We start from the raw sequence: 13884 nt of genomic DNA on the forward strand, positions 1-13884 counted from the left end.
TCAGTTTGTAGTTTCCCCTGCTGTTCCAGGATTTTTGTGTGTAAGCAGATGTCAGTATGCTCAGTTACATAGACAAATTAAACTTCTGTAAAAAACACTAGAATCAGTCAACAGCACTGGTAGCTAGAAATGTATTCTGATTTGTTCCTTGTAGCTCTGCTGCTAATGAATGCCAGCTCCTGGAAGCGCTTAATGATGAAAGCAAGTGCATGTGTTCAGAGCAATGTGCCCACATCTACAAAGCCCTGTATCATTTTGTCTTTTGTTTGCTTCCTTTTGCAGGGAGAAAAGAAAAATGTCACCTTCTTCTTAAATACTCCACATGCTATTTCACCCCTGATCGTTGGGCCACTGTAAAGAATTCTACCTGAATAAAAGACAGTATGAAAACAAATGTCACAGGAAAATTATTCTTGAGATTTTTTTTGACATTCACTGTCCATGAAAAAATTGCTTGAGTCAAGTATGAAATGTTCCTTTATGCAAATCATAGAAAGGCAATGGAAAGAGAGCAGAATTTGCATAGTACTTTCATATGTACTTTTATACTAGAATTGCCATTTATTATTCTTAATGAGAAGCAATTGAACTTGCTGGCCAATGGCTTGGCCTTGGTAGGAAAACTATAGTTTGTGTGCAATAGCCTCATAATGACCAACATCATACAAACTCAGAGAAGGATTTAATTAAAATTCATGTAACACTATTGAATTAAGATGAAAGAACAGCTATTTGCTTTCAAGAATTGAAAATGGCAAATGTTGTAATGAGGAGCCATCACTGAGACAGTGGAGATTGCCAGTGCAAGATTAATGATATCAAGCCCTACATGCAGAGGAAACATAATCTAGATCTAATTAAGAACCAATTTGAAATTTTTCATGAATGGACCATCAGTGAATTCCAGATGATAATATTTTCATTTATGTCTTAGAATCAAGTCTTGATTATAAAGACTTAGGAGATTGCTGTATTTTCACAAAACCTTTCATTATGTGCGAGTCCTTAAAAATAACAACACAATGCTTACCCTATTTTTATGAGCAGAATCACACAAGTTCTTGATACTTTTTTTTCCCAAGAAGAAAATACAATATAAGAGCATTGTCTCAGCAAGTATTTGAGTAATGTCAGAGTGTTTATATAGGGAAACAGAACACCATTACCTGCAGATACTGAGAACTGTCACAGACTGGTAGCTATGCGTTGGCTATATTTCAAAGTTAGACTACAATTACTAGCTAGGAATTTTCTATATGGTCAAGGTGGCTAAACTTTAGAAGATCTCTGCCAAATATTTAGAAAAATGGCTCAATGTGTCTTTCTTCAGCAAATACCTGTGAAAAGGGCAGTTAAAAAGCCACCATTTCTGAGTCTTAAAAAAATTGCAGTTTTGCTTTCTCAGTGAACCTTGAGAATTGGGGTGGTGTTCTGCAGCCACAAGGGGACAGACCCTCTTCAGAAATCTTGTCAGAACTCACAGTTTCTTACTAGCAATGGGTATCAAGGCGTTGTAAAGAAAATCTTTCCACTGGTAAATTATGATTACCACCTGGATGAATCAGCAGTGGATGAAGGACAATATAATAGATATTGACAGTCCTCTCAAATACGATATATCCTTGCCTGAATGAGAAAGAGAAGCAATTGTTTACAGAAATACTGGCATTTAAAGAGCTGAGTGATTGCGTTTTAGAGCAAAAATAGCTTATCAGTGATCAAACAAGAATTTTTGTTCCAAATTGTTGACCTAAATATTTGTCTTCAGATTCTAAAGCAATGTTCAAGAGGTGAGCATTATTTTTATGACACCAAATACCAAATACCTTATTTGCAGGCAAACATTGAAAAGCTGTTTTTTGTAGTAGCACAGGACTGTGAAGATGATCGTAGCAGGTATGAAACTAATTTTCTCCGTTTTCTATTTTTTTTGTCTCTGTCTAATCTTTGCCTCTGACAACCCAGTTTTCTGTGAAACTGATCATCTCGCAAGTTATTTCAAACACATCTCCTGTACTACTGCAATATAGGTCAAGGAAGTCCTATGATAAAAGGAGTTTCTACTCTGTTTTTAATCTTCTTTTTCTTCTAACTTGAACACTCCAGCTAATGGAAAAAGTTCATCAAAAATATTTGATGTGTTCAAGTGCTGTTAAGAACATTCCCATGTTTCTGCTCTTCACTTCATCAGTAGAGAAAACATGCCCACTGTGTACAGTTAATTTACAAATGAATGAGTAGAAAACAAGTCTGTGTATAAATACCTCTTCACTTATACAAATTAAAGTGTCTGTATTCTCACTAATTACTTACAGATGCATGCACACACAGAGATATACATAAATTTGATCCATTTCTATCCCTCTTTTTGCAACACATGCTGGAGTGGTTTAGAGGTTTCTGTGAGCAGATGGAAAGTTAACTTCAAGAGAGACAGAAATTAGTATGTACAGGACTACCTACTATGAATCTCTGTCCTTCTCACCTTCCCCTTTTTGCTTATAACACCTTGGCTCTTATGTTGTGTGTGCTTCAGAGCTGGGACTTCTCCCTGGGATGACCAGCACAACACTTCCTCTATTTCAGTGTAGATGCTTTTAAAATAACAGTCCTCACTCAGCTCAGTGCCAGAGGAAGTTCTGCCTGTCTGTGTCTCCATCCGTTTTCTCAATCCATTATCTGCAGTGTGTTGAAGCACTGGTTTGTTTCAAATGCCAGTTCTCCAGCCATTTGGAGAAATCACCAACCAAATCACCAAATCACCAAATATCTAACTTCCTGTCTTACTGAACTTGGAAACAAATGCAACAGGCAAGGCTGTCCAGCTCAAAGTCCTTTTGCATTTTTGTCATGAAAGGAAAAAAAGAGGAATAATGCTTTTGTTCAGTTTTAATAATGAAGATTTACAAGTACCAGAGTGAAAGTCTCCAAAAGGGGTAATTGGAAAAGAAACCAGGCTTAGAACATAAAGACAGATTCAGTGTGCCTACTAACAAGAATGATCACCTGGCTCTCACAATTAAGTAACTTTTTATTATTCTTTATAAAATCATAGGATTTGACCTTCCAAGTAAATTTTTGTAACAAAAGGTATTAAAATACATGATAAAACCTAATGACAATATGATTTTGTTTACTGTAGCGTAATCCTTGAAGAGAAAATCTGTAGAAGGCTAAGATTTGTATTACATGTAATTTGTGACCACTTAGCTCTTGAATTCAGTGCAATTTAAATCACAGAATGTAGATATATCTCTACAGGAGAATCTGATGTGTGCTGAGATCAGTTTTACACTAAGTAAAACATACTCCTTAAAACTCAAGCATGACAGCCATCATTATAGTTTCTCCTGCTGCAAAAGAGAGAAGCTGTAGTCTCTGTGTGGGCAGACATCTACAAAGCTCTGCTTTATTGCTATTCAATGCCTTTCCAACAAGAGGAAGTCAACCAGCCTCACACATAAAACTTACTCCAGAATGCCTCAGCACAGCTGCAGCAGTATCAGCAGAGAAAGAGCAGAAAACATTTTTGATAACTGAACTGGGGCCTTCCCCTTCACACTACAAAATAGTCCCCTACTAGAAAAAAACAATCACATTTAGCAGCTGGGGGTTAGCTTTGTAGGATAGGAAATCATGCAATTTTTCAAGTTGGCTGTTGCATAATCTAGAGGGATCTGAAAAAAAGCAGTTTTCAGTACAAATCTATGCAAAGTGTACAATTATAGGGCATGTAGTTGCTTGCACTCCTTTCTGCTTTCCCTGCTGGGAAATACTTTTCTCTTTCATACATGGCACTGTGCTAACCACTCTCTTATCTTTTCTTTCAGTTTAGCAGATTAAATAGCTAGTGCAGTATACATAAGAAAGAATTTTATCAGCTGTGCTTACAGTGCTTGTTAATGGACTGCACACAACTTTTTTCTGCTACGGACTTCAGCTCGAGTCGTCAATGTGTAACATTCCCTCCCCCTAATTCTACATTTGCAAAGTGGGCAAGTTATCTAACTGAAGATGAGCAACAAAAGGATATTATTTGCACTTGTGAAGTTTGTTTTTAGAAAGGAGGATACAGTTTTCCTGCAGGGTGTTGTGTCATTGCAGTAGAAGAGGCCTAGAAAACATGGATGTCAGTAGCATTTTAAATGATTAGCCCAAAAGTATCCCAATTTGTGCCAGAGAATGCCTATTCTTGCTGGTCTCTTCTGACTGGCAGGTATGGACTGACTTATGCTGTGGGGTAAGCAAATGCTCAAGCAGAAAGAGAGAGGCTTTCAGCTGCAGTTCATTCCCTTACTGTATGTGCTGCATTGCTTAATACTTGAGTTTACCCCAGATTCAGACATGGTAGATGGAAGGATGAACCAAATTTAATCAGAAAAGTGCTTCAGATTTATGCACCTAATAAGGTTAACCATAACAAAAAATTGTTATTTAGACTGGCTGTGAAAAAACCTGTAAAAATTAGAATGATGGAGAAATCTAAATCTATCAAAACAGATACAACATTCAGTAATCACTGTCAATAAAGTTCTGATCTTGTGTTCCTGAACAATGGTAGATTGAATAGTATTGTTTTCAATTCCCTTCTTCTTTGCAGTCACAATGCAACAATTCTCAACTCTGAAAATCCACAGCCCCCAAACTTTCAGACAATACATAGCTATCCTGGAACTTTCAAATGGGCTTGAGCAGGGCAATTGTTAACTTATGCCTCCACAGTCAATACTGAAAACTTCACCTGAGATAACTCTGGAACTGACCATGCCAAGCTTTCTATTTCTTGGCCAAAATAAGTGCAAGGTATGATGGGGCAGTGCTGCCTAATATTCATTTTAACCTGCATGGTAGACCTCAACTCTAAATATTAACAAGCCATGTGGATTTTTAGACATATATTGCAAAATCTGAGTTTGCTTGCTTGTTTTTACATGAAGAAAGCAACTTCCTGTATAATATGTATAATCCTAGTATACTAAATAGATTAAGCAATGTTTTTGAGGTTTTAGGGAGGGACATAGCCCAAATAAACTGTTTTCCCAAATCATTGAAATTTGACAAAATTTTAAGTGTCTGAAGCTGTGTCTTCCAATGGGTGGTAGTAACCACCTATCAATAATTCCAGGTGGATCTATGGTCTGTTTTTTTGGTAATTATTAGGTATTTTATAAGGTATTTGGTATAAATGTATTGTGAAAAACTATATGCAGTTATGAAATTACTAAATATATCAATTTCCCAAAATACACTTCTGAATAGATTTTAAAAGGTTCTCTGATCTCTGTCATAAAGAAACACTTCTTTGTGTTTAGTTGATTAAAATCTTAAAGCTTTCTCTTGGAGGTAAAATAGGCAGCTCAGGGACAGCAGTAGTCTACCATATTCCTGGTTTTTCTATTTCTGATAAGCTCTAGTTACTAGTATAAAACTTTAGTTTCATTAACAGAGAAAAATGTTAATAAATGGGAAATTTTTAAAAAAGCTAGGCAGTATGAAAGAAGGTGGCAGTAAGAGGAGGTACAGGAGAGGAAAGTTTGGGCCTCTGAGGCATTTCAACAGGGACACACTCTACAGTTGTCCAGATCCCTTCCTCTTTGGTATGAGCTGGAGCAAAAAAGATGGCCATAAAATGGGTGGAAGGAGCTAGCTGAGAAAGTGTCGGATTTGGGGGCTGTTTAGATGGTCTGGGAAAAGCTCAAAGATGGCCTTGGGCCCCCGGGTTCGAAAGGACGAGAGGAAGCTTCAGATTTGTTCTCGGTCTCGGTGTTTATTAATTGCTTATCTAAAAGATTTTCTCTTGGCCTGACAGAGTTCTGCTCAGCAGTCAGCCATGGGCACACACTGAGAGCCCCTGGGGCGGCCACCTATCTTTATACCCAGAGTTACGTGTACAATATTTATCATTTTTCTCCAATACCCTCTACCCTTATTAACCAGTGTTCCCCTAGTAAGGTCCAATCCCAGAGTGCCAACATCACCACAGAAAATGGAGGCCTAGAGGAAGAAGAAGAAGGAGAAGGGCACGCCCCAATTCCTCCATCTTACCTCTCTAGACCCCCCTGTACAGAAATTTTAAACCCTGTATCTCACACTCCAATTAACTTATCCCTTCACCATTCACCCCGGTGAAATCCTCCTATCCTCATACTGATGTCATCTCCCATGTGGGATCAAAGTCCAGCCACCAGACATTTCTGGCAACATTCCAGGACTCCCGAGTCCCCCAGGGGTGGTCTCGTTCACTCTGCCCCCCAGTTCTGAGAGGCTGAGATCCCACAAGAAAGGATGCAAGTAATTTGATAGGACAAGATGAAAATTAAAATATTGAAGAAATGTAACTTTAAATCTTTCCTAGGTAGTGCCTTTATGAAAGGGGGGGGAAAAGCATTAATACTAATGAGAGGAGGCAGCAGTACTCGCAGTACTCTAGGAAATGGCTGGGGCTTACAAGCATAACATTATTAGACAAGGGCTGAACCTGTAAATCTTCCAGTGTATGAAAGCAGGTCGGCTAAGAGCAGAAAGAAGGTGGTTTCATTAGTAGCAAAAATGTTTAGAGATGGTGAACACTAAATAAAAGCATGGGGTTAAGGACCAGAAGGAGCTCCAATGGTCTCAGACATGTTCTGTCTGCAGCACTGTGAGGTGCAGTCAGTGCTCTCTCCTGGGGCTGCTTCTCCATGCCTCTGTAGTTCTCAATGAATTTGTACAATATTTGTTTAGTGGGATGTAACATCCAGTGTTCAATGCTTTAGAAGAATGCTTTAGTTTTTCTAAGCTAAAGAAAGTGTGAATTGCACTCCATTGTTGTACAGCTTACACAGCTGTGGAAAGATTGGAATCTGAAGCATCAGAAAGAGAAATGATGTAAACTGGAAACGTGGCATTTCAAGGGAAAAAATACTTAAAATGGAAAACAGGACCAAAAAAAAAGCTAGTTCATAGTCTGCATGAAGTTGAATTTCCAAGAAGAAACAAAGCAAAAGAAAGCCCAACAGATGTTTTTGTGAATGCTTTTTAAACTTACTGTCAACACCTTCATTGGGAAACACCCTAATTCAATGAAGAAGTGAGTTTGGAATTAAAGTGAATATGTTAATAAATTCTAGTATATTTTAATAATTGCATTAAAATAGTCAAATCATAATGTTTCAGCCCAGAACATTGAGTCCTGTGTAACTGTTTGGGAAAAGTCTTTATAAATTAATAAACCTGTGAAAGCAAATATTTATGGTTATAACTAGCAAATATATAGTGATATGTGTAAACTATTGGAAAAATTTATCAGAGCCGAACAGCTGCCAGTGGCTGAGATTATCCCAGTAAAAATGCCACTGTGAGGAGTTTTTGTGGACTAGACTTCTCTGTGGTTCAGCTTTAGCGCAAGGAAGTCTTTCTCTGAAAATAGCTCTGGTTTAGACATACTTATAATGGGAACTGCATGTGTGCTGTTTTCAATCTTGTCTAAGCTTTCCTTCACATATCATAAACCATTGCATCTCTTTCATTAAACTTGGTGTTTGTTACAAGAGTAATTGTAGGCCCTGGCTAGGTTCCTCTTCCACAATTTTCCATCAAGCCCATTGAAAACCTAAAAAATATTCCAAAGGTCCTTAGAAGTTAATAAAGCAAAGAGTGTTTTTCTAGATACATTTTAAACAATATTCAAATCAATAAATTTAACAATAAACTCCTATATAATAAATATAAATAAAATAATTTTTTTAAGCAGCAATTTTAAGATGATAAGAAAAAAAATGTTTTATTCATTATACTTGGAAATGCACATTAATTTTGTTCTAAGATAAGTTTTGTGGAAGTTTATTTCTATAAATTAGCCTGTGCTGGAGCATGTGCTGGTGTGTGTGCATGTCCAAAAGAGCAGAAGACAGTTGTGGGTTTTTTATTAACAATGTAGCTGGTGCATAATTTTTCCCTCAAGTGTCAGCCTCTCACAGCATGAGAAAACAATGTATTCAAAAAGGACACGACAGAGGGAAGAATATTAAGGTGTCCTATTGTAGAAAGACTACTAAGGAAAAATGTGATTTTCATGACAGTGATAGCCAATCAATCGTTGTTAAATCAGGTACATATTTAATACTACAAGGATCTTAGATTGAATTCCTCTTTACATAACATTAGGTTTTACAGGTAACATACAGTTCACTCCTACATTACCAAAATCTGATGCAATAAAATTCTCCGAGTTGAACTGCACCAAAATGAGAGTAGACTGAATGAATGAAGTTAAAGGTCTGCAAACAGTTATTTTGTTACTGAGTATATACAGCCCACTAAAACTGGCACAAATCTTTACAGGGGAAGGTAGAAATGACACTGTCAGATTATCTGTGCCCTCAATTTTCCCTGTAAGCATCTGCAGAGCTCTGACTTTATCCTCCCTCCACTTGCTTTAATACCTTCAATTCTAATAATGCACATGTTAAAAAAAAAAAAGCCACAAGCAAAATTCACCCACCCACTGCCCAAATGGACACAGCCACCTGCAGCACGACTGCAGTTAAGCTTTCAGTGGACAGAGAGAAGTGCCAGGCAAGCTGACCTATAGAATTTGCCTGGTTGTGCTGCTTCCCATCTGCCTGTGCCCATCTGCTGCCTTGTCCATTATTCAAGGTCCTTATAATAGTCACCATCTTTTGCTGCCACGTTGGAAGCAGCATTTAGCATGAAAAGGCCTCAGGTTCACCATGACATTAACAAACACAATTGCAGCTAAAACACTCTTATTATAGTGTATGGGGTTTGTTGGTTTTTTTTCCATTTGGCTACATGAGATTTTCATGCTGTGTTGTTCCAGTTCATGACAATCTTTGCGGAATCTGTACTACCTATTTTTTAATGAAAATTCCTACCTCCTGCTGGTTTGACACAGAGCAAGGGCCCCAATACAATCTAATTTGCAGACAGATGGAGGAAAAATACATGTCTTTGCAATGACCAAACATGCTTAGTTCATAATTATTAATTGGCTCCTGGTTTTCCCATCAAATGGGAAAGAAATTACTTAAATCGCTGTTTTCAAACCTTATGCATGCCTTCAAAAACTGTCAATATGAGTCAGAAATATTGCATTTCTAAAATTAGGATTTCTTTGTTGAAACTAAATGGCAACAATTAGAGGTGATCGTCTTGCTGATCCTGAAGGCCAAACAAGCTGAGCACAGTCTCTCCTGCCTCACGAAATTTTGTTTTGCTCTGCTTGTGCCGGGTGCTGGGAGTGGCACTGAAAATTGTCCCATTTTTTCAGTGGAAAGCATCTTTTGAGTGGGGAGGAAAAAAGTGCTTTCAATGGGTGTTCCACTTGCAAAGAACAGCTTGCTGAATGTCATCTTGCACTTACAATCACTGAAGCTGCCTGTTCAAAGCAGAATGTGTCTGCTATCCTTAACTCCAAATCTGGGCCGATGCAATCAGTTCCTTTCCCTTAACTTAATGGGCAGATCTACATCGACTTTAATGTCAGCTTAATCAGGCTCTAAGCTCTTCAGGGAGAGGAATTGAATTTCCTGTGATATGTGGAATCTAGCTTGCTGTCAGAGATTTAATTCAGGGTGATAGAAGATAACACCACCACCCCTCGGAATTCATTTTATTAAGTAGAGAAGAGAGTATTTTGATTATAGCTTCTGTCATAAGGCCACAGTTTGATTGGAACATTTAAATAAAGGTTAAAATAAAGGTTAAAATAAAATATCTCAAGCATAAACCAGTATTTACGGATACTCCACAAGCCTGTCACTCAGTACTGGTTATAAATCAAATCTGTTTCTTCAATAATAGGTTGTTACTTATCAATTGCACATTCTCTGTTATTTCCCTTGCAAATGAATGTGTTTAGAAGAAAGTTATTGTTGTGTTGTCAATTTCTCTGTCTCTGTATCCATATCTTGAATATTACATCATAAAGCAAATAAATTATTCTGCTTTATCTAGTAATATTGAGAATAGTGACACAGTGCACTGTGAACATTGCAAATTCTTAATGTGGTGTGAAGTACTTTTTTTTTAACAAGGACTACTTTTAAGAAGCAGTGACATTAATTACGAAGTTTTTTTACTGTATGAAGGGTCGGAGTGGGTGAATTTTCCTTTTATACAATGACCTGTTTTATCAGAAGCCTTTAACACATGTGGATGTACTGCTCAAGGGAGGTGCTGTGCTGTAAGGTCTGTAAAAGTGTCATTTTAGGCATGATTAAAAAAATATCTAATATAGATGTGCTGCCACCTGTCTTTTTTCCAAAGAAACTGTCATTCCATTGTAAGGCTGGGAGTTAAGTTCCCAGCTGTTGTGACCCAATTCAGTGTTTAGCTTCTGCTTACACTGACAATTAACTTTTCAGTTGTCAGAAAAGCCTTCAGATTGAACTGCTGTGAAAAGAGGTAAAAATAGTGGATGTTACACTTCCCTGGGGCAAACAGGCGTTGATTTATTATAGGATCATAGAATCATAGAATGGTTTGGGTTGGAAAGGACTTAGAGATGACCTATTTATTCTGGCTTTTTTTTTAATTTGACAAAATATACAATTTGCCCTTTGCTCTTGAAAAATTTGTCTCAGGGAGGAAAAACTCCAGCTGTTTTCCTTCATTTTTCCTACTATTAAACAAAGAGGAAAAGGCTGTAATAGGGAAATAAATGCAAATTATTTAGGAAAGGAAAATTTAATAATCATGACACCTGATACAAAGTTGATGCTATTGGCACCTCGTGAGCCCATTAGCTATACTGATGCAGAAGATCAGTTTTATCTATTATAAAACTGCTTCCCCCCCTCCAGATTAAGGAAATTGCTAAATTTGTTCTCTGTGCAGAATAAGATAAAAAGATAGCAGTAGAATAGTGTAAATACTGCCAATGCTTCCTAAATGCATTCAATCAAGCTAAAGAACTCCCAACACATTATTTTTCCATATTTCTCTACTGTGAAAATGAAGAAATTATTGGTTGAAGCTTCCCATCAAGTGTTATCCCTATCCTAAGGATACTTTTCCCAAACACTTTTTTCAGAAATCTGAAGTGAAACCACTCGCTTTTGAGGTACCACATTAATTAGATGGAGACCTTTCAGAGTCCTAAAAAATGAAGAGGGCTCTTTAAGCCCTGTCATAGTCCTGACACAGAGTTCAGTTAACAAACCCACCATTGGTCACATCTCTCTCTAGAAAAGAACCAGCATACACAGTGAATTGTTCAGCAGTGACGGATAAAATCCAAATTTTCATTCAGCCACTGTCAGGAGCTTAATTCATCTTGGAATTTTGTTTCAGGTAGAGGACTTACATTCCCAGACAAGCTAATATTATCTACAAGACAGAATCTTCTGGAACTCTCTAACTCTTTCAGGACTGAAGCAGCCATAGGGGTTTTAATTTTTGGAGGATGGAAAATAGGCCCAAGGTCTTGAATGTAGATCTACGAGATTTCTGCCCATCTTTACTCATAAAAGACACTCAAGCACATGCTTGCAGCAACTCCAGTGGGAATCAGTTATGTGTTTTAAGCTGAATATCAGTGGTGTTTTGAATCAAGGTCAATAAGCACATATACTCAGTGATCACACAATGACTTCTTCTAGTTTGACCAAAAGCTTCAGTTTTGAGATGCTACTGACTAGGTAGAAAAAGGCCTTTTCAGTTGTTTTTTTTTTTTTTAAATTGCATTTACAACTTTATTGTCCTAAGACCATCAACATGTCAAATTGAATGCTTTGGAGTGGGAGGTTGGAGATCAGTCACCAAAATTCGCTGTCAGCAGGCAGCACTCAGCCAATAATGAGAGGCAGACAAGCACCTAAGTGTAATTATCTCAGTTATGGTTACAATGTACAGATTGGTATAGAATAAAAGTGCAATGAAAGCTACATTCCACACTGAAACATGGGAAGCAGTCATTAAAGAGGGAAACAAAAGATTTTTACTCACCAAAGTAAAGTTTTCTCTACTAGTTAGTTATATTTAGACCTTGGCCAAAGGATTGCTGCAGGCAATATGTACATATTGAATGAGGGGAAACCATCCTGGTTTTCATTAAGAAGAATGGGCTGATTATTTCCTGTATAAGTGTGGATTAACATGAGTTTTGGAGCAAAAGAATAAGTTCATGTGGATGTCCTTGAAGGGCTGGAGGGAAGGAGAGCTATTATTCCAGCAAAGGATGAGAAGGGGACAAGCAGAGATCTAAGCATAGCTGAAGATGCACTGTGAAGGTGCTTCCCCATAGGAAGCTAAAAACAGCTTAGTGATGGGCAAGATTTTAGGTGAAGGTTACTGAGCAGGTGTAATATGAGACAGGAGGGAAAGAATCAAGCCACAAATAAAAAACAGACATAGTATTTGCATTAATAAGGGTGAAAGGTTTTCTAACATAACCTTGCATAAAGTACACTAGCAAGGCTTCCTTTCACTTCTGCATGTATATCTCTTTTTTGGTAATGATTTGTAACTGCGCTGCTTTGGGATGTTGTGAATGAATGCCTGTATTTCCATCCTACTGTTGAATGGGATTTAATTTAACTTCAACAGCATGTCATTGGTAACCTAAAAAAAAAAAAAATCCATGTACTGGGTTACTTCAATCAATCCCTGCTTCCTTAGTACATCTTCCTATACTCAGAGGGTGACAGAACAGACGACATTTCAGTAACATCAGTCAGATGGGGAGTTTGCACCCCAGACATCAGGAGAAAGTCATGGCTAAATGTGAAGGCTTGCAGGGAAAATGTCAGTGTCATTATTGGTTTCCACTGCATTAAAGGCTGAAAGAATCTTTTAGGAAATAGAACAAAGCCACATGCTCTACAAGCTGCTCTGCAACTATGGAGTGAAAACTATATAGGAGATGAGGCATACATATTTAATGAACCACTAAAACTACAATATGACCTTCCAGTGCAGGAAACTCTTTCCAAAAGCTTTGCAATGCATTGCTCTTAAAGCCCCTAGGGGTTTTCTCCTTTTTGAACAGTGGAATGACATGAATTTCAAAAGCGAGAGATTATGTAAAAGGAAGAGAGAAGACATTTCATTCAAAACTAAAATGGGAAAATCAATGTATTTAGCTGACATTTAGACTTCACCTTTATCTGTAGTATGTGAGTCCATAATCTGGAATTGCTCTTCCATCCTCTTACTCTGCCTTTATTTCTGTACCTCCCTGAAAGTGTAGTCTTTAGTGTAGATCTCTGATGCTCAGAAACACAAAGAAAAAGCTTTTTATTAAACACTTCTATTTTCTGCAATAATTTATAAAAACAAATGAATATATTGTTTATTAAATTTTTAATTATTATTACAATATTTCTTGCAAGATGCTGCCAAGATTGTATATGCCCATTATAACAGCAGAGTTGAAAACCACACTGAGGGTCATCATTCAGAAAACAAACTAGCCAAATTAAGGAATAAATGGATGCAAAGACAGATGAAATTGTTGGCTTAAATGCGCAGTTTACTTGTGAGAGTGGCTGTAGAAAATGTGGCTCTTCCTGAAAATAAAAAAATCAGACCTAAAGTCTATCAAGTTTTGAAAAAGTTTGGTCACAAATCTGAAATCTGCAGTTAATCTCAGCCACATTTCACAAAACAAAGTCCCACACAAACGTTGTCTGGGGAAAAACTAAAACCATGAAACAACCCACGTTCATCTGTTTTATTTGCTTTATTAAACTGCTGCTTTGTTCCTCAATAGTTCCCTTCAGCCTGGTGATATCAGTCCCCAGATCTTAAAATCTGTAATATATACAGAAATGAGCTTACAGACAAAATCATCTGTGAATCAGATGACCCTCTATAAGGAGATTGTCCCTGAGGGACGTAGTCTGTGGTGAAGAGGAAGCATCATGTGTTACATAATCCTTA

This window comes from Melozone crissalis, unplaced genomic scaffold (genome assembly GCF_028551555.1).
Source record: "Melozone crissalis strain CALT ecotype California unplaced genomic scaffold, PUWL_Pcris_2 ptg000042l_1, whole genome shotgun sequence".
In the NCBI taxonomy this organism is placed as follows: Eukaryota; Metazoa; Chordata; class Aves; order Passeriformes; family Passerellidae; genus Melozone; species Melozone crissalis.